The sequence below is a fragment of the Eumetopias jubatus genome, unplaced genomic scaffold, assembly GCF_037043125.1.
Source record: "Eumetopias jubatus isolate StellerSeaLion01/CBP00866 unplaced genomic scaffold, mEumJub1_p1.0 scaffold_13, whole genome shotgun sequence".
In the NCBI taxonomy this organism is placed as follows: Eukaryota; Metazoa; Chordata; class Mammalia; order Carnivora; family Otariidae; genus Eumetopias; species Eumetopias jubatus.
In genome coordinates, this window is record NW_028274819.1 from 65,094,631 (window position 1) to 65,120,241 (window position 25,611).

At 37.7% G+C, this 25,611-nt stretch overlaps 1 protein-coding gene across 9 annotated transcripts in view; it reads right to left on the reverse strand.

Annotated features, from left to right (window-relative positions):
- The window catches only part of DLG2 (discs large MAGUK scaffold protein 2), a 1,243,318-nt gene that overhangs the window by 581,837 nt on the left and 635,870 nt on the right, over window positions 1-25,611 (reverse strand). The gene's annotated exons all lie outside the window — the stretch shown is intronic.

The window sequence follows — 25,611 nt, forward strand, 5'->3', positions numbered from 1 at the left end:
TATAGTTTTCTGAGTACAGATCCTTTGCCCCTTTGGTTAGATTTATTCCTAGGTATCTTATGGTTTTCGGTGCAATTGTAAATGGGATCGACTCCTTAATTTCTCCTTCTTCCATCTTGTTATTGGTGTATAGGAATGCCACTCATTTCTGTGCATTGATTTTATATCCTGCCACTTTACTGAATTCCTGTATGAGTTCTAGCAGTTTTGGGGTGGAGTCTTTTGGGTTTTCCACATAACGTATCATATCATCTGCAAACAGTGAGAGTTGGACTTCTTTGCTGATTCGAATGCCTTTTATTTCTTTTTCTTGTCTGATTGCTGTGGCTAGGACTTCTAATGCTATGTTGAGTAGCAGTGGTGATAGTGGACATCCCTGCCGTGTTCCTGACCTTAGGGGGAAAGCTCTCAGTTTTTCCCCATTGAGAATGATATTCACTGTGGGTTTTTCATAGTTATGATATTGAGGTATGTACCCTCTACCCCTATCCTCTGAGGAGTTTTGATCAAGAAAGGATGCTGTACTATGTCAAATGCTTTTTCTGCATCTATTGAGAGGATCATATGGTTCTTGTTCTTTCTTTTATTAATTTATTGTATCACATTGATTCATTTGCGGATGTTGAACCAGCCTTGCAGCCCAGGGATAAATCCCACTTGGTTGTGGTGAATAATCCTTTTAATGTACTGTTGGATCCTATGGCTAGTATTTTGGTGAGAATTTTTGCATCCATGTTCATCAAGGATATTGGTCTGTCTTCACCTTTTTGATGAGGTCTTTGGTTTGGCGATCAAGGTAATGGTGGTCTCATAAAACGAGTTTGGAAGTTTTCCTTCCATTTTTAGTTTTTGGAATGGTTTCAGAAGAATAGGTATTAATTCTTCTTTAAATGTTTGGTAGAATTCCCCTGGGAAGCCATCTGGCCCTGGGCGTTTTTTTGGGAGATTTTTGATGACTGCTTCAATTTCCTTAGTGGTTATAGGTCTGTTCAGGTTTTCTATTTCTTCCTGGGTCAATTTTGGTAGTTGATACAACTCTAAGAATGCATCCATTTCTTCCAGGTTATCTAATTTCTGGCACAGAGTTGCCCATAATATGTTCTTATAATTGTTCGTATTTCTTTGGTGTTGGTTGTGATCTCTCCTCTTTCATTCATGATTTTGTTGATTTGGGTCATTGCTTTTTTCTTTTTGATAAGTCTGGCCAGGGGTTTATTAATCTTGTTAATTCTTTCAAAGAACCAGCTCCTAGTTTCGTTGATCTGTTCTACTCTTCTTTTGGTTTCTATTTCATTGATTTCTGCTCTGATCTTTATTATTTATCTTCTCCTGCTGGGCTTAGGCTTTATCTGCTGTTCTTTTTCTAGTTCCTTTAGGTGTAGGGTTAGGTTGTGTATTTGAGACCTTTCTTGTTTCTTGAGAAAGGCTTGTATTGCTATATACTTTCCTCTTAGGACCAACTTTCCTGCATCCCAAAGATTTTGAACAGTTGTGTTTTCATTTTCATTGGTTTCCATGAATTTTTTAAACTCTTCTTTAATTTCCTGGTTGACCCATTCATTTTTTAGTACGATGCTCTTTAGCCTCCATGATATGATTTCTTTCCGACTTTCTTTTTGTGATTGAGTTCTAGTTTCAAAGCATTGTGGTCCGAAAATATGCAGGGAATGATCCCAGTCTTTTGGTGCTGGTTGAGACCTGTTGGTGACCTAGGATGTGATCTATTCTGGAGAATGTTCCATGGGCACTAGAGAAGAATGTGTATTCCGTTGCTTTGGGATGGAATGTCTGAATATGTCTGTGAAGTCCATTTGGTCCAGTGTGTCATTTAAAGTTTTTATTTCCTTGTTGATCTTTTGCTAAGAGGATCTGTCCATTTCAGTGAGGGGAGTGTTAAAGTCCCCCACTATTATTGTATTGTTGTCAATGTGTTTCTTTGCTTTGTTATTAATTGGCTTATATAATTGGCTGCTCCCATGTTAGGGACATAGATATTTACAATTGTTAGATCTTCTTGTGGGATAGACCCTTTAAGTAGGATATAGTGTCCTTCCTCATCTCTTATTACAGTCTTTGGTTTAAAATCTAATTTGTCTGATGTAAGGATTGCCACCCCAGCTTTCTTTTGGTGTCCATTAGCATGGTAAATTGTTTTCCACCCCCTCACTTTCAATGTGGGGGTGTCTTTGGGTCTAAAATGAGTTTGTTGCAGACAGGATATTGATGGGTCTTGTTTTTTATCCAATCTGCTAGCCTGTGTCTTTTGGTGGGGGCATTTAGCTCATTTACATTCAGGGTAACTATTGAAAGATGAATTTAGTGCCATTGTATTGCCTATGAGGTGACTGTTACTGTATATTGTCTTTGCTCCTTTCTGGGCTATGTTGCTTTTAGGCTCTCTCTTTGCTTGGAGGACCCCTTTCAATATTTCTTGTAGGGCTGTTTTGTGTTTGCAAATTCCGTTAGTTTTTGTTTGTCCTGGAAGCCTTTTATCTCTCCTTCTATTTTCAATGACAGCCTAGCTGGATATAGTATTCTTGGCTGCATATTTCTCTTGTTTAGTGCTCTGAATATATCATGCCAGTCGTTTCTGGCCTTCCATGTCTCTCTGGATAGGTCTGTTCCCAATCTAATATTTCTACCATTGTAGGTTACAGACCTTTTGTCCCAAGCTGCTTTCAGGATTTTCTCTTTGTCTCTGAGACTCGTAAGTTTTACTATTAGATATCAGGGTGTTGACCTATTTTTATTGATTTTAAGAGGGGTTCTCTGTGCATCCTGTATTTTGATGCCTGTTTCCTTCCCCACATTAGGGAAGTTTTCTGCTATAATTTGCTCTAATATACCTTCTGCCCCCCTCTCTCTTTCTTCTTCTTCTGGGATCCCAATTATTCTAATATTGTTTTGTCTTATGGTATTGCTTATGTCTCGAATTGTGCTTTCGTGATCCAGTAGTTGTTTATCTCTCTTTTTCTCAGCTTCTTTATTTTCCATCATTTGGTCTTCTATATCACTAATTCTCTCTTCTTCCTCATTTATCCTAGCAGTTAGTGCCCCTATTTTTGATTGCACCTCATTAATAGCCTTTTTGATTTCAACTTGGTTAGATTTTAGTTCTTTCATTTCTCCAGAAAGCGTTTCTCTAATAACTTCCATGCTTTTTTCAAGCCTAGCTAGTATCTTTTAAATCATGATTCTGAACTCTAGGTCCGACATCGTACTAATGTCCATATTGAGTAGGTCCCTGGCATTCGGTACTACCTCTTCTTGTTTTTGTTGAGGTGATTTTTTTTCTGTCCTGTCATTTTGTCCAGAGGAGAATAGTTGAATGAGAGAACAAAATGCTAACATGGTAACAACATCCCCAGAAAATATAGTCTAAACAAAGCAGAAAAGATCTGAAGCTGGGGGAAAAGAAAGGGTAAGAAAGAAAAAAGAGAACAAAAAAAAAAAAAGAAAAAGATAAATATAAAAACAAACAAAAACAGAACAAAAGAAAAAAAACAGAATATGATCAAATATGATCAAGCTGGTGCTTAGATCAGTGCCACACACTAGATTTTGGGTTTATTTTGGTCTGTTAGAAGAAAGTACCTCCCAAAATTTTAAAGAAAAAAAACTTATATATGTACAAAAATAAGGGTTGATACAATGAAGGAATGGAATATGACTGTAAAGATGAAAATTATAAAAGGAATTGATAAGTTTTTTGAAAAAAGAAAGAAGGGGAGGATTAAAAAAAATGAAAAAAAATGGGAGAGAATGTAATCAGGCAGGAGACTAGAACAAAGCCATACACCAGAGATTCAGGGTATGTTTTGACCTGTTAGAAGAAACTCTATCTTAAAATTTTAAAGAGGGAACAACTTATATATATATATGCGAAAAATAAGGGTAACTGCTATGAAGGGATAGAATATGACTCTAAAAATGAAAAATAAAAATGTTTTTTAAAAGAGGGATTGATAAGATGTTGGTTGAAAAAGGGAAAAAGAAAAGTTCAAAAAAAATTAACTTTGAAAGACTAAAGAATCCTTGTAAAAAAGCCATGAATTCTATGTGCAGTATTCCTCTAGCGCTGGAGTTCTGCCATTCTCATTGATCGGTAAACTTGGTCTTGGCTGGCTGTTCTTGCTGATCTTCTGGGGGAGGGGCCCGTTGCCGTGTTTCCCAAATGTCTTTGCCTGAGGCGGAATTGTCCTGCCCTTGTCGGGTCCAGGCTAAGCAATCTGCTCGGGTTTGCTCTCGGGAGCTTTTGTTCCCTGCATGCTTTAGGTACAGCTTTGGAGGATGAGAGTGAAAATGGCGGCCTCCCAATCTCTGCCCCGGTGGAGCCAAGAATTTGAGGCCCCACTCCTCAGTGAGCCCCCAGAAAAAAGCAGTCAGTCACTCCCATCTCCCTGGTCTCTGACCACACTCCATGCTCACCTGGCCTGTGACCGAGCGTTTCTATCTCTGGCACCCGACCCCGAGTGGAGTCTCCAAACCCAGCAGATCCCTGCGGTGCGCTCCCATGCCACTCCTCCAGGGGGAGGAAGGAGAGTCTCCCTATATCTGCTGGAGGAGCAGTGGCCCGACTGTGCCGCAGATCACGCTTTATGGCAACCCCGAGCTGAGAGCCCGCTTCTTGGCTCCGTCTCTGCAGCCGGCTTCCCCACTCTGATACCTGGGAGCTCTGCTGCACTCAGGCACCCCTGGTCTTTCTGTGACCCTGAGGGTCCTGAGACCACACTGTCCCGCGAGGGTTCCACCCCCTGCTTAGCCCCTGGAGAGACGTCCCTCAGTGGAGCCAACTCCTAAAAGTTCTGATTTTGTGTTCTGGGGCTCTATCACTTGCCAGAAGTGGTGGATGGAGGCCCCTCCCCCGCCATCTATCCTCCCGAGTATCACCTCTGATTCACTTCTCCGCACGTCCTACCTTCCAGAAAGTGGTCCTTTTTCTGTTTAGAGAGTTGTTGCTATTCTTTTCTTCGATCTCCTGTTGCGTTCATAGGTGTTCAGAATGGTTTGATCCCTATCCAGCTGAATTCCTGAGACCAGAGGAAATCCAGGTCTCCTACTCCTCCGCCATCTTGCTCAGAGAAATTCTATCTTAAATTCATTTTTGTATCTCTAGTGTCTAGTATCATGCCTGGCATGGAGTTGGCAGTGAATATATGTTTGATTAATAAATGAGTGAATTTTAAAAGTAGGGAAGTTAGTCAATGATATCTTTGCTGCCAGTATCCATACTTTTCCTCATCTTCTCCAGTGACTTTGTCCCATGAGAATGCTGTGTCTTATGTCATCTTGTTTCTCTTCTATAAATATAATCCACTCAAATGTAATCACTGTAAGAAATGAGTTATTAAAAAAAAAATTCCAGTGAGGGGGCAAGGTCTAAACAAATAAAAAAAGCAAGTAATCACCAATGATAAAATCTCAAATATTAGTTTAGAGATGTAATACATCTGATATGCACAAATATGCACATTTCACCAATATTTACTGAGCATCTGCTACATAGTGCCAGGTATCGTGTAGGCACAAGGACACAGTGGTAAACGAGAAAGGTACAGATGGCCCCTGACATAGGAGTGGAGAGGAGGAGATTGACAAGAAGACCCTAAATCACATCATAAGTATCACTTAAAACACAAGACTAGCTCTAGCTTACACACGTCTTCCAAACTTCAGAATTGATGTTTTAATTTCAAGTTTTCATCTATTATTCTCATGATTATTATAATTTTTGGGGCTTAATTTCCATAGAAAGAGAAGAAGCGAACCCTCAGCGAGAATTCAAGTATACTATGTAGCAAACTGCTTGCAATCTTGCCACTTATTTTGAATTGTTCTTCACTTACCATGAATATAAGAGGTGTCCTTTGATGTTCTCCCATGGCGTGTGTACAGTAACTTATGAACCAGTTGATGTTCTGTACACTTCTACTTACACAGAGCAAAAACATATTTTCTGATGATAAGTGATTTCCACAGTTTATAAGATGTATAAAATATTTAAGAGGAAATTGTTGGCATCTTTACAAGTTCTTAAAATTATAAATATTAAATCTCATGGTGAGTAAATTCATTGGTCGTTACAGGGAAACAATTCTCAGCATATTATAGTTCAATAACAAGTAAGATACCTATCTAAAATCATTTCCTTCCTTCCTTCCTTCCTTCCTTTTTTGAGAAAGAACTTGCACACAGTGGGGAGGAGGGAGAGGGAGAGAATCTTAAGCACCCCGACACAGGGCTCCGTCTCATGACCCTGAGATCATGACCTGAGCCCAAATCAAGACTTGGACACTTAATTGACTGAGCCACCCAGGCCCACCCATTTATTTTCTTATCTATTAGATTTTTCTCCACCAGAATGTAAGCTCTATGAAATAAGACATTTTGTCTCTATTTTTTTATTGCCAGTGGCTGACACAGCTCCTCACAGTGAGCCCCCACCATCCACTCAGTTTTCCTGGTTGCCCCTACTTCCCTCACCCTGTATCTGCAATCTATCAACAAAATCAATCTTGGAAAATAGATCCCAACTCATCCATTTCCCTCCATCTCCACTACTACCACCTAGTCCAAGTCACCACACTTCTACCCGGACATACTGGCTCACTGTTACTACTGTTCTTTAGAATACATTCTCTACATGGAAGCCAGAGTACCTGATTTTTAAATTTGAATTGGATGGTGTCACTCACTGTTTGCTGAAGCCCTCCAACCTCTTCCCATATCATGTAAAATGAAATCCAAACCTCTTACCAGTCTTCTATGTCCTACCTGGCTCCCACCTCTTCCTATGCACTCATCTTCTACCTCCCTCCTTCTTGTTCCCTCCATTCTAGCCAAAATGGCCCTACTTTTTTTCTAGTATGTGCCTAGCTCAACTCTGCCCTAGGGTACTTGATCTTAGTATTCCTTCAACTTTGAAAGTCTTTCCTTTACCTTGGCTTGGCTGGCTCCTTTTTGTCAGTAAGATCTTACCTTAAGTGCCTCCTCCTTAGAGAAGCCTACTTTGAGCACCTAAACGAAAGTAGCCACCAGGTATTCATCCTACATCACTCTGCTTCATTCTTTTCATAGCACTTATTACTTGTGATATTTTGTATATTTATTTATTTTCTGCCCAAAAGACAAAAATGTAAGTTCCTTAGAACAGAAACCTTGTCTTGTTGACCGTTTTATTTTTAACGCCTAGGATGGTGCCAAGCCCATAGAAGTCACTCAATAAATAGTTGAATCACAAATAAATTAATGAATGAAGGGAGGGATCAATAAATAGTAGTTCTACCTAACTTGGATTGGGTTTGTCAACAATAAAGTATATACAATCTCGCTATCCAGATTTGAATTCTGATAGCTCTAGTTCAAAGATCTTCTTAAATTTAAACCCATAATTATCAGAATTATTTAGTACTGGCAAAGGCTCTGAGCAATTTTCTATCCAGAAGATAACACTGAATTGCTTAGAGGTAGTAATTTTTGAGTGTAGATGATTAGTGATGCTGTTTTTAACCTTTTCTAAGTTACAATAATCAGCTGTTATTGTTTATGTGATTTCATAATACCCATACCCCTCATCTCTTCTTAAGCTAAATCATATTTCATAAAATAAATTCAAATTAATTTTGTGATGAAAACTCATGACACATTTTGAAATTGGTACTATTCTATGATTCTATAAAACCAAAATGAGTGCTCACTGATTTAGTGGTTGAATTGGTATGTTTGCAAATGGTATGCTTAGTCCTTACACTTGTTCTTAGCTTTCCATTTCATGGAAGAATTTATTAGAGGAGACCATAGGCACAAGGACAGCAGATGAGAGAAGCTTCCAGAAGATAAAGGAGACCAGAAAGAGATCCAAAAGAAATCCACACATTTCCTGGGAGTCCTATGACAACAAATGTAGTAACCTCCAGAAACTGTTTATAAAACATTTCAACAATATTATCTGTTTTATTCTTAAAGTCTAGAAATATGCTATGCAGATAATTCTACATTTTCAAGTGGGAAAACCTGAGACTTAGACAAGTTAAGTAACTGACTCAAATTCACACAGCAGATAAAAGATGGAAATAAAGGGGCCCCTTGGTGATGCAGTCAGTTAAGCATTCAACTCTCAATTTCTGCTCAGGTCGTGATCTCCGGGTGGTGAGATTGAGCTCCACGTCAGGCTCCATGCTCAGCATGGCGTCTGCTTGGGATTCTCTCTCCCTCTCTTTCTGTCCCTCCTGCTTGTGCTCTCTTTCTAGCTCTAAAATAAATAAATAATTTTTAAAAGGTTTTAAAAAATGGAAATAAAAATTATACATTCATCTTAGGACTGCTGGTCTTATTTCCTTGCCATTTATCACTCTTGTTTATGATATTGTCACTTGGTCCTTCTATTACAATTGTCTGCCAAAACCCCAATCCTGATTGAGCCCAACTGTCCATCTCCTCCATTGCCTCTTCCAGAGCAGTTGAACACTAAAGTGCTGGAGAAAACCAATGGATGATGAGAGTCATTATAAATTCATGATCTCCAAACACCTGGTCAGCTTGCAGTCCCTTGTTCTTTAATGATAATCTCTGAACTTTTTTTTTTCTTTTACCACTTCCAGCATATGTTTGCTTCATACTTCCAAGAGAGAAAAATAAACTATTTGATGAGAAATCCCTCAACTGATTATGCCAAAATTACATGCTTAACTACATGCAAGTCCATGTCCTCTACTCTCTTCCTATTACAGTGGAGGAAGTGTCCCTTCTGATACCAAAGGTCCATCAATTCACATTCTTTTAAGGACTTACCTGATCATTTAATTTCTTTATATCCTATATCCTTAAACCCCATTTCTCTACTTAGCCCAGTCTTGGAACATTCAAACATGTTCTGGTATCTCTAATCTTTTGAAAATCTTTTCGTTAGCCTGACATTGCCTCTTGGCTACTGTCCTCCTTCCTCTTTACAAATCAAATTTATCAAATGAGCTATTTACATATATTCTCTATTTCTTCCTTCCCATTCTTTCTTTGTCCCATTCTAATCCTGTCTCCTCACAATGCCCCTACCAAGAAAAATACAGAAAATTTTCCTACTAAATTCACAAGTCATCTGGTTTTGGCCAAATCCAATGCAATCTCTTTAGTCCTGATCTTAGTTGATCTTATGACAATGTTGAAGCCAGTTGCTTACTCCTTCCTTGAAGTGTTCTTCTCCTGTCTTCTGTGACCCTACCACTCTGATCACCCCTTTTTACCTCCTCATTTTAGTTTTCTTCCAATCTATTGATCCTTATACTTAGAAAACAAAAGTAAAAACAAAACTATGCTCTTTTGCATGCTTTGACATCTAATTTTTTCATCATAAATTTAAATAATAGCAAAGGATTTAATTTCTGGCTTATTGTGAATTGTAAAATTTTATTTTCAATGGTTATATCATTGTTTCAAATTTATATAGTGGAATGTAAATGTTTACCAATTTGAAATCCGTGATCACCAATTTAAAATATAAATTAACAAGAACTTTTGGAGGGGTTGGAAATTTTTTCTTTTTTTTCCCTTGAACCTATGCTTTTTTTTTTTAAATTTTATTTATTTATTTGACAGAGAGAGACAGCGAGAGAGGGAACACAAGCAGGGGGAGTGTGAGAGGGAGAAGCAGGTTTCCCGCTGAACAGGAAGCCCGATGTGGGGCTTGATCCCAGGACCCTGGGATCATGACCTGAGCCAAAGGCAGATGCTTAATGACTGAGCCACCCAGGCACCCTTGAACTTTTGCTTTCATTTCACTGTTCTATGTTGGAACATCTTATAGGGATCACACTAACATACTTATATAAAATAAAAATGCATGTAAAAATATAAATCTTATGATTTTTTTTTCAAATTTCCTGTGATATAAGCCTCTAAATGTTAAAAATTATTTTAATTGAGTTATAATTATTAATAGTAAATGACTGATCAAGATAACCTAAATATATTATGAAATTTCAATGTATAAATCTAAAAACAATAAAAATGCAACCATATTGGGGATTCATTTCTTAATGGAGTAAGTGAAGCATTTTAAAATTACCTCATGTTTCCACTGATGAATATAAATTAAGGATAATATAAGATAAGATTCAGAATTCCTATTTTTCATTTCTACAATTCTAAGTGCTGAGAAAACTTGCTCACGAAAACAAGTAGATGGGAATGGAAAGAGAACTTTGAATTCCTTCCAAGTAAAATGCCTCAAATCCTGTAATCTATCATTAAAACTATTTTAATGATCTGTCAGATTATAATTCCTTTTCATTTTCATTAAGAGCAAAGAATGGGAAACCACATGACTTAAATAATTAATTACCCATTAATTAATCATTAACTTCAATGATTAAAGTCATTGATTTCCTCATCCTGAGCAACACTATTTCAGATTATTCCCTTACATCTAGAAGTAAAATAACACTGTTAAATTAGTAGTAAAATAGTACTAAATAGCAAATAGAGCCATAGTAGAATTTGGGATGGGTGAGACATATGCCTTTCTTTTGTAAAATAGAAGAACTGTAGGTGGAAAAGTGGCAAAGAAGAACCCATATGAAGTGGCAGGTTACTTCTTGGATGGCTATTTCTTATTATTCTATACATTTTCAAGGAAGTCTCTAAATTCCCTTGACTTCACAGTTATGCTTCCAACCAGATCTCTCAGAGTTTCCAAACTCTATGTCTGACTGCCTGTGTGATATGTCAACTGGAATTCCTCCCAGGCATCTTAAACCTAATATTGTTCAAAAGATAATTATTAAACTTATCTTCCAGTTTTGCTTCTCTACCAGTCTTTACCAATGCTCATGTTTGTTCCCACCTCAAAATCATTCCAATAATTCTACTAGATGGTAATCTTTATGGGATGAAGGCTGTTGTGTACCTAGCATATGAAATGGGGCCCAGGACAGAGAAGGCACTGTTGATTTATTTGAAGGAATACAACTTCTCACAACCAACTCCAATTAGTCACTAAGCCTTATCCAGTTTACTCCTTCAGTTTATTTCAGAATCTGACCACTTCTCAGAGTTTTTTTTGTCAGCATCTTGGTCCAAACTCCTATCAGTCATCATCTGAATGATTGCAATAGCTCCCTGAGTTGCTCCCCTGTATGTGCTCTTGTCAGCCAAGCCAGACTCCCACAGCAATCAGGGTGATCGTTATAGGTAACAATTCAATTCCGCCATTCTCTCCTCAAAGCATTCAACGTTTTGTGATGCTTTTCAAAGGATAAGAACAAATTACTATGGCATCAAGGCTGTCTCTGCCTGATTTCTCATGTGTAACTCATTCTTTTCATCTCGTGTCTGTCCACTCTCTCTCCCCAGCTCTAGTCCCAGTGGCCTGGCTCCTTTTTGCCTTCAGGCTTTGGACATGTTCTCTCTGCCCAGGGACTCCTCCGCCCCTTTTCTCTTGGCTAGCACTTACCTTTTCCATCTCAGCTTACATACCTCCTCTCTGCAAGGTTTCCCCTGGATACCCCTAGGCTAGGTCAGGCCATATGTACAGCTCATGCACTTTCCTGTCATAGCACTCACTTCCACTCTATGTTCATTGTGAGAGAAGCCTGAAAGCACACATCCTGCTTTTCTTGTTTCCTGCTCTATCCCTGCTCCAAGTGTCTGATACATAACAGAATGCTCAGGAAATACTTATAGGACAAGCAGGTCACAAGTCTTGCTTTACTCCTTATATTTGTCACTTCACTTAATTTCCCAACTTCAGTGAGTGCCACTGGAGTTGATGACAGTGGCATCAGCCCCCTCAAGATCTCTCACCCCACTACACTGAAAGCCCTGAGGCTACCTCCTCTCATTCCCCACATTCATACACAAATGGTTCTGCCCACACCCTTTTTTGACTCAGATTTGCATGTCCAATGCCCCTATCTGAATGCCAGAAGCATGGAAATGCAGAGATGAGCTTCTGGCAATAAAGCAGCTCTGGTCCTCTCATGCCCCGCACAACATATTAGTCAATAGGGTACTTTTAAATGAAGCTCTAAAATATATGTATTTTTACAATAATACATGTCTGAGATAATGAATATTAAAGTTTATTTGTATTTTAGTACAGACATAAACAAAGGAACAAGCTAATAATTCCTTCTTTAATTCATTGTTTTCTGAAAGGAAGAATTGCTTTTTTTTTTTTCCTCCCCCTAATGGTCCTGCTTTTCTCTTTAGTAATTTACTACTAAATTAGACTATAATATTTAAAGGAGTTAATGGAGGGAGGAATAGAAGGGAAACAATACCAGCATTTTAATTAGTAACAGGGTATTGTGGATTTTAATTTGTGGCCCTGATGTCTGTGTTCTAAATACCAGACTAACTTGCATAACCAAAAATGATTTGGGCCAAAATCCTGGGTGTTTACTGACTAATTCTGGGTCACTTGCCTGAGGTTGACTTGTAAATTGTCTTAGCTCAGAGTATTACACTGATACTGTCCTGGATGTTAGTACGTCACCAGAAGCTTGGTGTTTCTCAGTTAAAACTATTGTTGCTAATTCATTCAGCTATAATGCAAAAGAAAACTTCTGGTCTATGATTTAAAAACAAAACAAAACAAACAAAATATAATAAGGAGTACTAGAGCCAGTTTGCAGACATTTCAAATCCAGTAATATGTGATAACTTCTTGAACTAGGAATAGTTAGCCTGGTTTCCTCTAATATCTGTCAGATTTTTAACTCCCTTCCACAAAGATGTTCATTACAATGTAATAAACAATTTAAATATCCAAAATAGGGTAAAAGTTAAATGATGTTACATCTATATGACATGAAACTATGAAGCACTTTAAACTAATGTTTGCAAAATATATTTTCATGTAAGGAAATGCCTATATTGTGATATTAAATGAAAAAGGCAGGATAAAAAATTCAACTATATAAAAACATGCGTTGAATATAAAGGAATATAATAAATACATCCTTTTGATGATGGGATTATGAATGATTCTAATTTATTTTCTAAATGCCTATATTTCCCAGATTTTCTACAATGAGCATGCATTATTTTCTAATCAGAGAACTGCATTATCTTCAAAAACAAAATTATTTAATCTTTATCATGTTCTTTCATATAGAGTTGTATTGTGACTAGACCTCCAATCCAAGCCAATCAGTAAATTCCTGAAGAGCTTAAAGAATTTGGATGTCACTTAGGTAGGTTTGAACTTTTTAACTTTTGACACTATCACATGGGCTGTTGGTATGGCTCTGTGTTCATAGATACTTAAATATATGTTCAGTTTTTCATCTGCAGATAATTGCAGTCACGTCCTGTGGTAGGAAGAACATGGATTGTGGAATTAATCAGACTTGGTTACAATTTTGACTCAGCCACTTGTAACTTAACCTCCTTGAGCCTTCATAAGTTCATATAATAAGCTTAATAAACAGCAGCTCTTATTAGTCCCAAGTGTTTATTACGGGTAAAGGACAACGTAAGATGTTATAGGAGATAGAGTATTGAGTAAGTACCATGAGATTTCAGACATACAGAATGGTGGCATTTTAAAGTGGCTTAGAGATTTCTATGTTTTTTCTCTTCAGATACAATTATCAAGAAAATAACTCAGTCATCTAAAGCAAGTACATGTGTTATCATTAAGAAAAAGCAAAACTGGGGCGCCTGCATGGCTCAGTCAGGTTAAGCGTCTGCCTTTGGTTTGGGTCATGATCCCAGGGTCTTGGGATGGAGCCCTGCATCAAACCCCGTGGCGGGCTCCCTGCACAGCAAGGAGCCTGCTTCTCCCTCTCCCCTCTGCAGTTCCTGCTGCTTGTGCTCTCTCTCTGTCAGATAAATAAAATCTTAAAAAAAAGAGCAAAACTTATTCTCTATAAATTGGGATGGAGACAATAGTTAATTCTGCAAAACTTAATATGAGAAACCCTATAAGCCAATAACTCTACCAGTAACATACATATCCTATTTATTTAATTTTTACTGGGCCTCAAAAGTCAATGAATACATTTCCCTTATTGTACCTGCCAACTAACTTTTCAGGGATTAATGTTCACTAAAGATCTCCTCATAGGGAGTCTATAATGCCTAGGGAGAATGACCACTTAGGGTGGACTCCCCCTCACCCACAACAGACAGACTCTGGAATTCCCTGACTTCAGCCCACTTTACTGCTGTGTAAACCACTTTCCCAAGTTCAGGTTCCAAAGGGTTGATGGTGCAGGCTTTGTGCACAACCTTAGACTCAAAAGTGGTGGAAGGATGACTATTTGCAGAGATGAAGCTTGGCTGTGCAAACTGCAGTGTCACGGGCATGTCCCCACCCTCCTTGTGGTGCAGCAAGGAGCTGGGAGCAAGAAGAGAAAAGGCTGGTGAGGGGCTGGGAGCTGGGGTCTGCTCTCCCTGTGCTGCTATCCTTGTACAGAACTCTGTGTCTAACATCCTAAATTCTCACCTGGTTTCCCAACCTCAGCCTCCCCTAGGAAACTAAAATGCAATGTGCAGAGGTGGGTGGGTGGAGGGTGTGGGAGGATGGAGGGATAGCTTGCCAGTAAAGGTTGCCTGGCATGGACTGCATAGCATATAGAAACTTCACTCAGGAGATGACATGTAAGTCTTCATTTTACTGTTACTTTTACTATCCCCTGCCCTGCATAAGAGCTGAATGAATATTAAACAGCTCTAACATCTTAATGATTTTGGCATGTAACTGTTAAGCCAATTTGTAATGACTTGATGCTTGCACAAAGCTGACCATCTTATTAGGTCTTTCTAAGTAACATAATTTGTAACTGTTCAGAAAAACCATTCTTGAAAATAACTATTGAACTAGAAATGAGGAGTTAGTTTGAGTGCTTTGCCCTCCTTCCAGCCGCCCCCAAACTGTTCTATTTTGGTCTAGATCCCAAACAGCTATTTGCTAAAATCAGTATCAAATATAGTTTCAGAATATTAGAATGACACCTTCCTTTTTGGGAGACTATCAGGAATAAATAATAACAAATACCTTATCAGCATTTAAAGTGATCAGCCCCTTGCTTTGGGAATACAATGAAGATTGCATCTTCTCAGAGCCACAGATTTAATCTGACCACTATAATAGCATTCTGAATGTCTCAGTCAACAAAAGTCAAATAATCACAATTTGACTTTGAAACAGAAAATTCCCAAAGAACTTCTATCATATTCATTTTAGGGAGAAAAATGCTACGATCAAAAAGATTGTGTAACATTCTCAAGGCCTCTGAGCTAGTTAGTGGTGGAGACCCCCAGGTGTGTCTCTGTCCTTCACGAAAGCAGTGCATCTTGTTAACTTTCAGTATGAACTGGGAGTTTGAGTCTAGATCTACAAATAATACCAGAAATTGCTCTCTACACATAAAGCAGGGACTAGAATCAAATCAGAAAATTTAGAGCCTTATGAAGCCAGTCTTAAGGGATATGAGCCAGCACATCTATGTCTTACCAATTCCATTGTTCCTTTGGCAGGATCAATATGTTCTTTTCTTCCTAAAGTATATTTGGATAACTGAACTTTATAAAACTCAGTCTGAATTAATCCTCCTAAATTTTAAAGCACTTAGTGATTTGTTTGTGGCTTTTGAAAATAAAAACTTTGTCACATAATTTTTCTAAAGTGTTGATGTTTTAGTACCTGGACACAAGGTCAAATATCTGTTAGTTTTCCTAGGAAATGGGAGCATGGTGTGATATTTGCCTATTTTAAAGATTACTGAGACTATACAGGCATGGAGCCTAAACCATAGGTCCTCTATCTTTGGTGAATATATTTTTTCCTAAAAGAACTTTCTTAAATGATGGAACTTCAAATGAATTATTTCTGTAACTTGGTAGCAGCAATGTGAAGAAGTCGTGAGCTTTCTAAAACTAGAAGAAAAAATATTCATATTTGTAAATAATAAATATTTTATCCCAGAAAGGAATAACTGGATATTTTAAATAACAGCTTTATTGAGATTTAGTTCCCATATTTTAAAATTTGGCTTTTTAAAGTATACAATTCACTGATTTTTAGTATACCCTCAGAGTTATACAATCATTAGCACTATCTAATTTTAGAACATTTCCGTCATGTCCCAAAGAAATCCCACGTTCATTATCAGCCCCTGGCAACCACTAATCTACTTTCTACCTATGTGAATTTCTCTATTCTGGACATGTCATAGGAATAAAAATTGTACAGTATGTGGCCTTTGGTATCTGGTTTCCTTCACATAGAACAGTGTTTTCAAGTTTCACCTATGATATGGCATACATCAGTTCTTCATCTCTCTTCATGACAGAATAATATTCCACTGTATGGACATACCAAATTTATTTATTCATTCATCTGTTAATAGATATTTGAGTTGTTTATATTTTATGGCTATTATAAGTAATGTTTTTGTGTAGATGTAAGTTTCAATTCTCTTTAGGTATATACCTTGGAGTAGAATTGCCATTCATGTGGTAACTGTTAACTTTTGAGGAACTGACAGACTGTTCCCCATAGTGGTTGTACCACTTTGCTCTCTCACCAGCAGTGCATGGGGCTTCTGATTTCTCCATATACCAGTTAACATGTGTTATTATTTATCTTCTTGATTATAGCCATCCTACTGGGTATAAATTACTATCTCATTATAGTTTTGATTTGCACTTCCCTAATGAATAATGTTGAACATATTTTTATGTGGTCATTCACCATTTGTATATCTTCTTTAAAGAAATATCTATTCAAATTTACAGTAGGCTAAATAATCCCTCTCTAACCCCCATAAAAAAGTTCAAGACCTAATATCTGACCTATGAATATATTATGTTATAGATCAAAGAAACTTTACAGATACGATTAAGTTAAGGATCTTGAGAAAGGGAGATTATCCTGGATTATCTGGGTGAGTCAAATGTAATCACAAGAGTCCTTGGAAGAAGGAGGTGGTAGAGTTACAGTTAAAGAAGAGATATGACAACAAAAGCAAAAATTGGACTGATGCCCTTTGAAGATGGAGGAAAAGATGGAAAGCGATGGAATTCAGCTGGCCTCAAGAAGCTGGGAAAAGACAAGAAAATGGATTCTTCCAATTATCCTCTGGAGCCTCCGAGCAACATCTTCAGCTTATTTCAGTGAGTTTGATTTTGGATAACTGACCTTCAGAACTATAAATAATAAATTTGTGTTATTTTAAGATACTAAGTTTTTGGTAATATGTTACAGTAGAAATAGGAAACTAACACAAAGATCTTTGCTGATTTTTAAATTAGATTATCTGTCTTTTTATTTTTGATTTGTCAAAGTTCTTTATATATTCTGGATACAAGTCCCTTATCAAATATATTACTGCAAGTATTTTTCCCATTCTGTGAGTTGTTTTTTTAACTTTCTTGATGATGTTCTTTGAAGCACAGAAGTTTTTAAATTCGATGAAGTCCAATTTATCTGTTTTTTTTGTTGTTGTTTTGTTGTCATATTAAGAAACCACCACCTAATTCAATGGTTACTCATGAGGATTTACTCCTGTGATCGACATAGTGTTAGTTTTTGTGTGTGGTATGAGGTAGGGGCCCAACTTAATTCTTTTGCATGCAGATATCTAGAAGTCTTGGCATAATTTGTTTAAAAGTGGGTGGGGGAAGCATGTTTGTCATAAAGCTGTTTTGTTTAACCAATTGAAGTATTTCTCTTATTAGATTACATAACACTTGACCAAAATAGGAAAATTGTTGGACATGCCTTTCCAGCTATGACACCTGGTATTCTACCAATTTTGTAGCTAAAATTATTCTTCTTGTTTAGAAATGTTCCTGTGTAGTTCTAGATTGTTGGGGACTCATCATTACCAGTTACCATGGAACTAATTGCTAAGTGATTTTTTTTCTTGTCTAACAGATTGTCAACACATTCAGGGCTGATAATATTGATAGAGAAAATCAAGACACAGGGCTATTCCATTTCACCCCTTTTCATTCTTGTAGGCAGACACAAAAGGAAATAATCCATAAGAATGAGTCCACTGAGATCTCCCTCACCATATTTCTTTCCAAGGTGGGCACTGGTATCATTTGCACTAAATAATGATGTCTTGCTTCTTATGAAGCTGTTGTTCAGGGTAACAGTTGGATTTATGTCCTGCTTTACCCACAAAACAATAATGAAAGAAAAGTTCACTTGGTTTTGAAGACACTGAGAGTCTCTATCTTTGAAAAATGTAGCATCATCATAGTCATTTCAAGCAATAATCAATTTGGTTATTATGGAAATTGATAGGTTGGTCTTGGTGACTCATAAGGTTTTAATTTGCAATCATCCAAACTCATGAAATCTCCATGTGGACAGGTAATCTAAAAATTCAACAATCTCTTATGCAGTTTTACTTACTTAAAATCTTCTATTTCCTTAAATAATCTGAAAGTCTGTCTTGGGTATAAGTGATGCTTGGAAGTTGCTCTCTTTCCTCTGCCTGGTGCTTTTCATTTGCCCAGAAAATATTAAGTTTAGGTTTGTCTTCTCCATTTCCAAGTTCTATGTTGTCTTTCACTCCTAATGATCAATTTTTTTCTTCTTCTTTCTTTCCTTCCCTTTGCTCCTTTTCTTCCCTTTCCTCTCTTTCTCCTTACTTCCTTATTTTAAAATCACCAGTGAGTTAATGGATATGAATTAATGAAAAAAATCAGAGAGTGAGTTACCAAATGACAGTCAAAAGGACAATGCTGTGGTTTATACATGGGAGTTGTATTGTTGAAACATCGATTCTGACCTCTCAACTTTGGTCAATATTTTCAAACCTCAGTGTGATCAATATTATTCTTGCTTGAAATCAACATGTATGTTGTCTTAGGTTTTATAAGGACAAAGCCAGCCTTACCCATAAACAGACATGGAAAGAACAAATGAAGCGATGGATTTAAAGAAAACTTTTTTTTTCTCATCTTGTGTAGAAATAGATATTATTGTGCTGAGGGCTGAGAGATTAAATTGTGTCACTTGTCAGGAAATTGGCAAGCAGCCATATTTTTTGCCTGCTACTACATGCTGCTTTTGTGCTGTGGATGGGTTTAATAAATGCACTGTTGTGTAAAATGTCATTGTTGCATCGCCAAACAGAGGCTGTCATGTGATAGTTCTTCCCCAGGATGACAGATCAATATTAGTCCGCAGCAATCCAGGGACTTGAAGCCACACAAAAGGCATTTTTATGGTTCAGAAACAAAAGTAGAAATAAAAATCATTCTACAAAGCATGGAAATATATCTATTTTGCTCTAGAAGAAAACCTAATGTTCTTTCCCAAATGTTCTTACTTTAAAGATAGGTAATGTTACCAAATTTTAATGACCACTTCCAAAACAAAAAGTACAAATAAATTGTAACATTTTTGAAAAGTTCAATCTTACTGTTAGCTGTCAAACAAATGCAAAGTAAAACAAGGAAATACACCATTGTTTATTTTGGTAAACAACCCAAAATTATATATGTGTAAGTGCATGCAATACTGACAACATATTGTAAAATAGGCCTTCTCCAACATTGCTGGTAGAAGTAAAATTTAGTACAGTCTCTCTGGAAAGAAATTTAGCAATATGTGTCAAAACTCTTTAACATGTTCATACTTTTTGGTCCTGAAATTCTACTACCAGAAATATATCTAGGGAAATTATGAAAAACAGGGTCAACAATGTCTTCTAAAAGATTTAAATAATTATTTAAAATGCTGAGAAACTGAAAATAAACTCTTAACAATGTAAAAGGTAAATATGTTTTTAAACAACAATTAAAATAGTTGTAGGGGATTTCAAAAAATTATCTAGGGAAAGGTTTATGAAATAAGGTTATGTGAAGTTAAACAAATGCTAAATGTAGAGAGCATGATCTAAACAAAAATTTAAAAAATGGCAAAAAAAAAACCCAGAAATAAATGCACAAAACATGTTAATAGTGATTGACTCTTAGTGTAAAAATTAATGTGTTGTGTTTTGTTTAATTTTTGTCTACTCTTCTGCATTTTATATATACCCCGCAAAGGACAACTATCATATTCCCAAACACATATACACAATAAGTTTTATTTAAAAAGAGGTTACATAGGGGAAAGATCATTGTCCAGAGAAATTCATTTAAATCACTATGTGCTCTCTTACATTGCCTCTTAACTTAGCCCTCGTTACCCATTTTCTCTATAGCTCTGGCTCTCTCTCTCACTCTAGCTTAGACTCACATCTCCAGCCATCAGATGAAACAGATCTCTGCTATCTCTCCCCTTGGGGCACTGGTTTCTTCTCTGTTTCTGACCTTCGTCCATCCCTTGCTTCTCATTGTGCTTTCTGACCCTTGCATCCAGGTGTGTGAAGGGCCTGCGACCAGCTGTGAGGCCTGCTCAATGTTTCTGAGGTTCAGAGTGTGGTTCGGCTGGCAGAGGCTGTCAATGGGCAAGCCACTCTGCACTCAGCCATAAGGGAGTTTCAGAGTCAGAATTCCATAGTGTTCATCTTCATTTTCCATTGCTGAGTGATAAATTGCCACAAATTTTAAAGTTCAAAACAACATACATTTTTTTATCTCAGAGCTGCAGTGGGTCAGGAGTCTGAGTACAGCTTAGTGGAGTTCTACATTTTGGGTCCCACAAGACTGCAATCAGGGTGTGAAGGTTTGCTTTGTTTGTTTGTTTAGTTTGTCAGCTGGATGTCCTTCCTTTCAGGAGCATGGGGTCCTTTTCCAGGCTCATGTGGCTATTGTTAGAATTTAGCTGTGTCACTGAAATCTTCCATCTCACTAGCTGTAGGCTGCGGACAACTCTCAGCTCCTAGAAGCTGCCCTCAGGTACTTGCCACACGGTCCCCTCCGTAAAGCCTCTCACAACATGGAAGTTTGCTCTGTCCAAGCCAGCAGGACAATCTCTTGGCTTTTAAAGTCCTCACTGGATTAGGTCAGGCTGACACAATATAATCTCTCTTTTGATTAACTCTTAATTACATTTGTGAAATCTCTTCTGCTACATAAAACAATATTATCAGGAAAGTGATATCTCATCATACTCACAGGTTCTTCCCACACTCGAGGGGAAGAGATTATACAGGATGTGGGTCATTGGTGGTTATTTTAGAATTCTACCATAATTATCCCTTCCTGGCTGTCACAGACTTGTGGCTTAAGTTCAGCGTGCAGTTAAATGGCTGGTTTGGCAGAAAAGCTGTGTTGAGGGCCTTGAATTTTATATAGCTCTCTCATGCTCACTGTTGCATTTAATCCTTACCATAGCTTTCTGAGATCTATGCCCCTATCTCTAGTTTAACCAGTGAGGGAACTGGAGCACAGAGAGCTTAAAAAAGAGTCTCAAGGCTACACAGCTAGAAAATACAACTTGAAATCCAGGTCCTCCAACTCCAAATAGTATGTTCTTTCTTTTACATCTCTCAGCTGGGGCAACCCCTGAGACCTGAGCGCACTTTGGAGTATAATCTCATTAGGGAGAGAACCGCATCTCATTTCATCCGTGTCTTAAGCCTGCACACTCACCTTATGTTGAGTGTGATTGAGCTCATGCAGGAAGGCTTTTTACAATGAACTTGGAATTCCTGGAATGATGTATATGTTAGTGTTCTATTGCTCCTTAGAAAATTACCACAAATTTAGCAGCTTAAAACAACACCCATTTATTAGCTTACTGTTTTCGTAGGTCAGAAGTCTGGTGCAGTATGGCTGGAATCTCTGCCTAGGTTCTTACAGGCTGAAATCCAGATGTCAGCTGAGTAACAGTGTTATCTAACTGGAGGCTTAGAGTCTTCTTCTAAGCTCGTGTGGTCATGGTAGGACTCAGTTCCTTGCAGATGTGGGATAGAAATCTCTGCTTCCTTGTTAGCTGTCTGCTTGAAGAACCTCTGCTTCTAGAGACCACTCTCATTCTTTCTCACATGGCCTCTTCCCTCTGTCTTCAAACCAGCAACAGAGGGTCAAGTACTTCACACATTTTGAATCTCTTTTCTGCCACCAGCCAGAGAAAACTTTCCACTTTTAAAATTCACGATTAGATCAGGCTCCCTTGACTACTTTCCCTATCTTAAGGTCAACTGTGTCATAGAACATAACAGCATAATCACAGGAGTGATATCTCATGATAGTCATAGGTTCTATGGATTATGGTGTGAATCCTGAGAAGTGACATTTTAGAATGCTGCCTACTACAGTGTGTCTTTAACTGTCTCCCTGCTCTCCCCCAGCATAACTTAGAAAGTAAAGACATGGACATTGTAGTCAGACTGCCTGGGTTCAAATTCTGGCTCCAACAACCTTGTGTAAGTTACTCAACCTCTCAGTGCCTCGATTTTCTTTCTTTTTCTTTCCTTTTTTTTTTTTTTAAGATTTATTTATTTATTTTAGAAAGAGAGATATATAGAGAGAGACTTCAAGGTGGGGAGGGGCAGAGGGAGAGGGGAGAGAGAGAATCTCAAGTGGACTCCCTGCTGAATGCAGAGCCAGATGCTGGGCCTGATCTCACCACCCTGAAATCATGACCTGAGCTGAAATCAAGAGTCAGACGTTTAATTGACTGAGCCACCAAGTGGCTGAGGCTGAGGTACCCCAGTGCCTAGATTTTTTAATTGAAAAGTGTGGGTCTCACTTGTTGTTGTACACTTTAGATGAGTTAATGTGCCAGGAGAATACTTCAATACATTGAAGCACTATGTTGGTCTCTGCTATTACTATTGTTGATCTGATTATAATATATCCACTAATATTGAGTTCAAATTTCTACTCTTTTGGGGGCAGACCCATGACCTCATTTTCCTGGGCCTCAGCTTCATTATAAATTTTTAGTGTTATCTAATTTTCAAAAATGTAATTTATCGTGGAAAAGACACACTTAAAAATTTTAAGTCTCTAACTCATATGGAAGAACAAAAAAATTTTCAAGTAAAACATAACCATGTTTAGTTTGTGAGCTTATTTTTTAAGTGAAGGAAACATAGCAGATTCAGCTAACTGTATTATAAGCTCAAGAACAGAAATATAAAGCCTTAGTTAGTACCATACCTGTTTCTAAATGGGCTTTAATTCCATGTTATAAGCAGGAGAAAAGGGGCTATGAACAGAAAGGAACAGGAAGCTTAGGGAAAGATGTGGCAGCTGAAAGGAGACTGAAAGAAAGATGGAAGGGACGAGAGGAAAGGTAATAGAAAACCATAGAGAAAAAGAGAAAAACAGGCAAGAGCAGAGGAAAGACCACTGAGAGCAGAGAGAGCAGATAGGGAAATGGGGGAGACATTGCTAATATTTACTGATTAGCTAGGGACCTAAGTTTTCTCACTGAATCCTCAGAACAACTCAATGGAGTAGGTATGAGTATCATCATTTTACGTAGGAGAACACAGTGACTGAAAGAGTCTAACTTTCCAAGATCAATTATATTAGTATACAGAGCTTAGAACCTACATCTTTCCAGAGCACATTGTAATGTGCTGCTCCCCTGTCTGAAGCACTAATGGTGAGATAAAAAATACTCCTCACAGCTTGTTGGCCCATCTTTGAACAGTGTTCACGCCACACTGAGCAAAGACTTCTTGGGTGGGCTTGGGTGTTACTGTCCCTCAAAACTACCTTATGGTGCTAATTACTTGAGTCAAGACATTTGGATCCTAGTTAAAGCAGAGCCTCCAAAGATTTATGCCTCAGGATAAATCATTCTTCTGAGCTTCAGTTTCCTCATCTGTAAAATGTACATTTTGAACTAGGTAAATTGCCAAATTCTAAAAACCTATACTTAATGTCATGCTGCCAGATTTTCAACTGATTGTTATTCTTGATCTCTTCAATATCTCCTGGCCATCCCTGTTCATGGCAGGAAGCAGTGAGGTGGGAAACAATCTCTGTGGTAGTAGCAAGGATCTATCAAAATGAAGTGGAGACCTACCCAATAGCTCTCTTCACATAAGCAAAAGCCTGCAATGTGGGCTGGGGAGTAGGTATATTTTGTTGCTTGAGTTAGAATCACTGTTCAGTTTTCCAAGTTGTTCACTGTACAACCTGAGGAGGCAATATTCACATACGCAGTCTTAGGCCATACCCTGGCTCCAAGAAGCCATTGTAATGATTCACAGGTAGAAGTCAGAATAAAAAAAACTGTAGCTCAGCAGAAAAATAACCAACTTTGTAATGTTTAGAGGTGCCCCTTAACATTGTGAAAAACTTTACCTTTGAGAGTTTTTAGGCAGAGACCAAATGATGCATAAGATTCTACTCTTGAATGAGAGTCTAGAGAGTACACAAGTGATATTCAGGATGAATTTTTGGAATGAATTTTCAAAGCTAACTGGATGAACTTCTTAGTCTTTAAGCCTTAATTTCATGAGTTAATATTATGGCCAAATACTAGTATCTACCATAGAGGGATGTTGTGAGTATCTAGAAGACTGTATGTGTTTACGTACATCTCTATTTCTATGTATTTTAGCACAATGCTCCACACATGTAAAAAGTTCAATACGTTTTAGTTAGCGTTATGAATATCCTCTTTACAACTACTGAATGCTGTTTCTAGTAGAACTTCCTTTTACCTCCATAGGCATGAGACTGCCACCTAGATTTGCAAGCAAATAATGGTGGCACTGCTGCTTTTCATTTTTAACTGTAAGGTAAGCATGTTTAACATAAAGGCTATTCTATCCCAAACTTAGAGCCAAAATTTTGCTAAGAGAGGGAAGTTCCTCTACTTCTAGGCAGAGTGGTGAGAGCTGAGGAGATCGACTGTGGACCATTGATTTCAGAGCTATCTTCCAATAACTCTATTTCTAAATTTTGAAAATGGTGCTTCTCCAGCATTCAATACTAGCAAACCCAGTCCCCACTGTGACTCATACGAATTACACAGTATCTGTTTCAAATTGTTTACTCTTGTAGCATGGATATTTCTTTACTCAGAAATTAATCTCATCAATTCAGTTTGAAAATTCTATTGTCAAAAAGCAGGGGTTTCCTGTGGGAGTGTCACTCCTGTTTTTCATGTTGATAGAAGATGCAGATGCACCTGAAAAAAAAAATCTATGCTTCTCTTCCACAAGCTGTCCTAAGGAATCACTGCATCAGAACAAGTGGCTAGGGAACAAAAGTGTCCTTGGCTGCTTTATAAGAAAAACACTAAAGTAGCATACTTATGTTTAATGAAAAAAAGCATACTGAGGACAGGCTACAGAGCTTACATTTGTGACTCTTAGTTCACAGTCTCCACTGTGGCTCCATGCAAGCGCATCATTCTTACCTAGAGGACTTTGCTTATGCAAGCCTCCCTCTTCTTACTCATTAATTTACCCTCCTACCTCATCTCCTTTAATTAATTAATTAATCAATCCATTCATTCATTCATTCAGACAGAATTTATTGATTCACTTCTATATATAACTTCATGGCCTGAGGGGATTCACAGTGGGGTGGAAGCCCTAGAAGAACACTGGGACATGTTTTTCTCCCCAGGGAAATCTCTTCTAACTGTTCCAATCTACAATGCCTTGTAGCGGGTGCTTTGATCTCTTATAGATTTTTATATTATTTACTAATTGTCCCATGTGTGTGACCCTTAGTTCCCCAAACAATCTTCAGTTCTTTCAAGAGTGGGGGCCCTGGCTCTAGCAG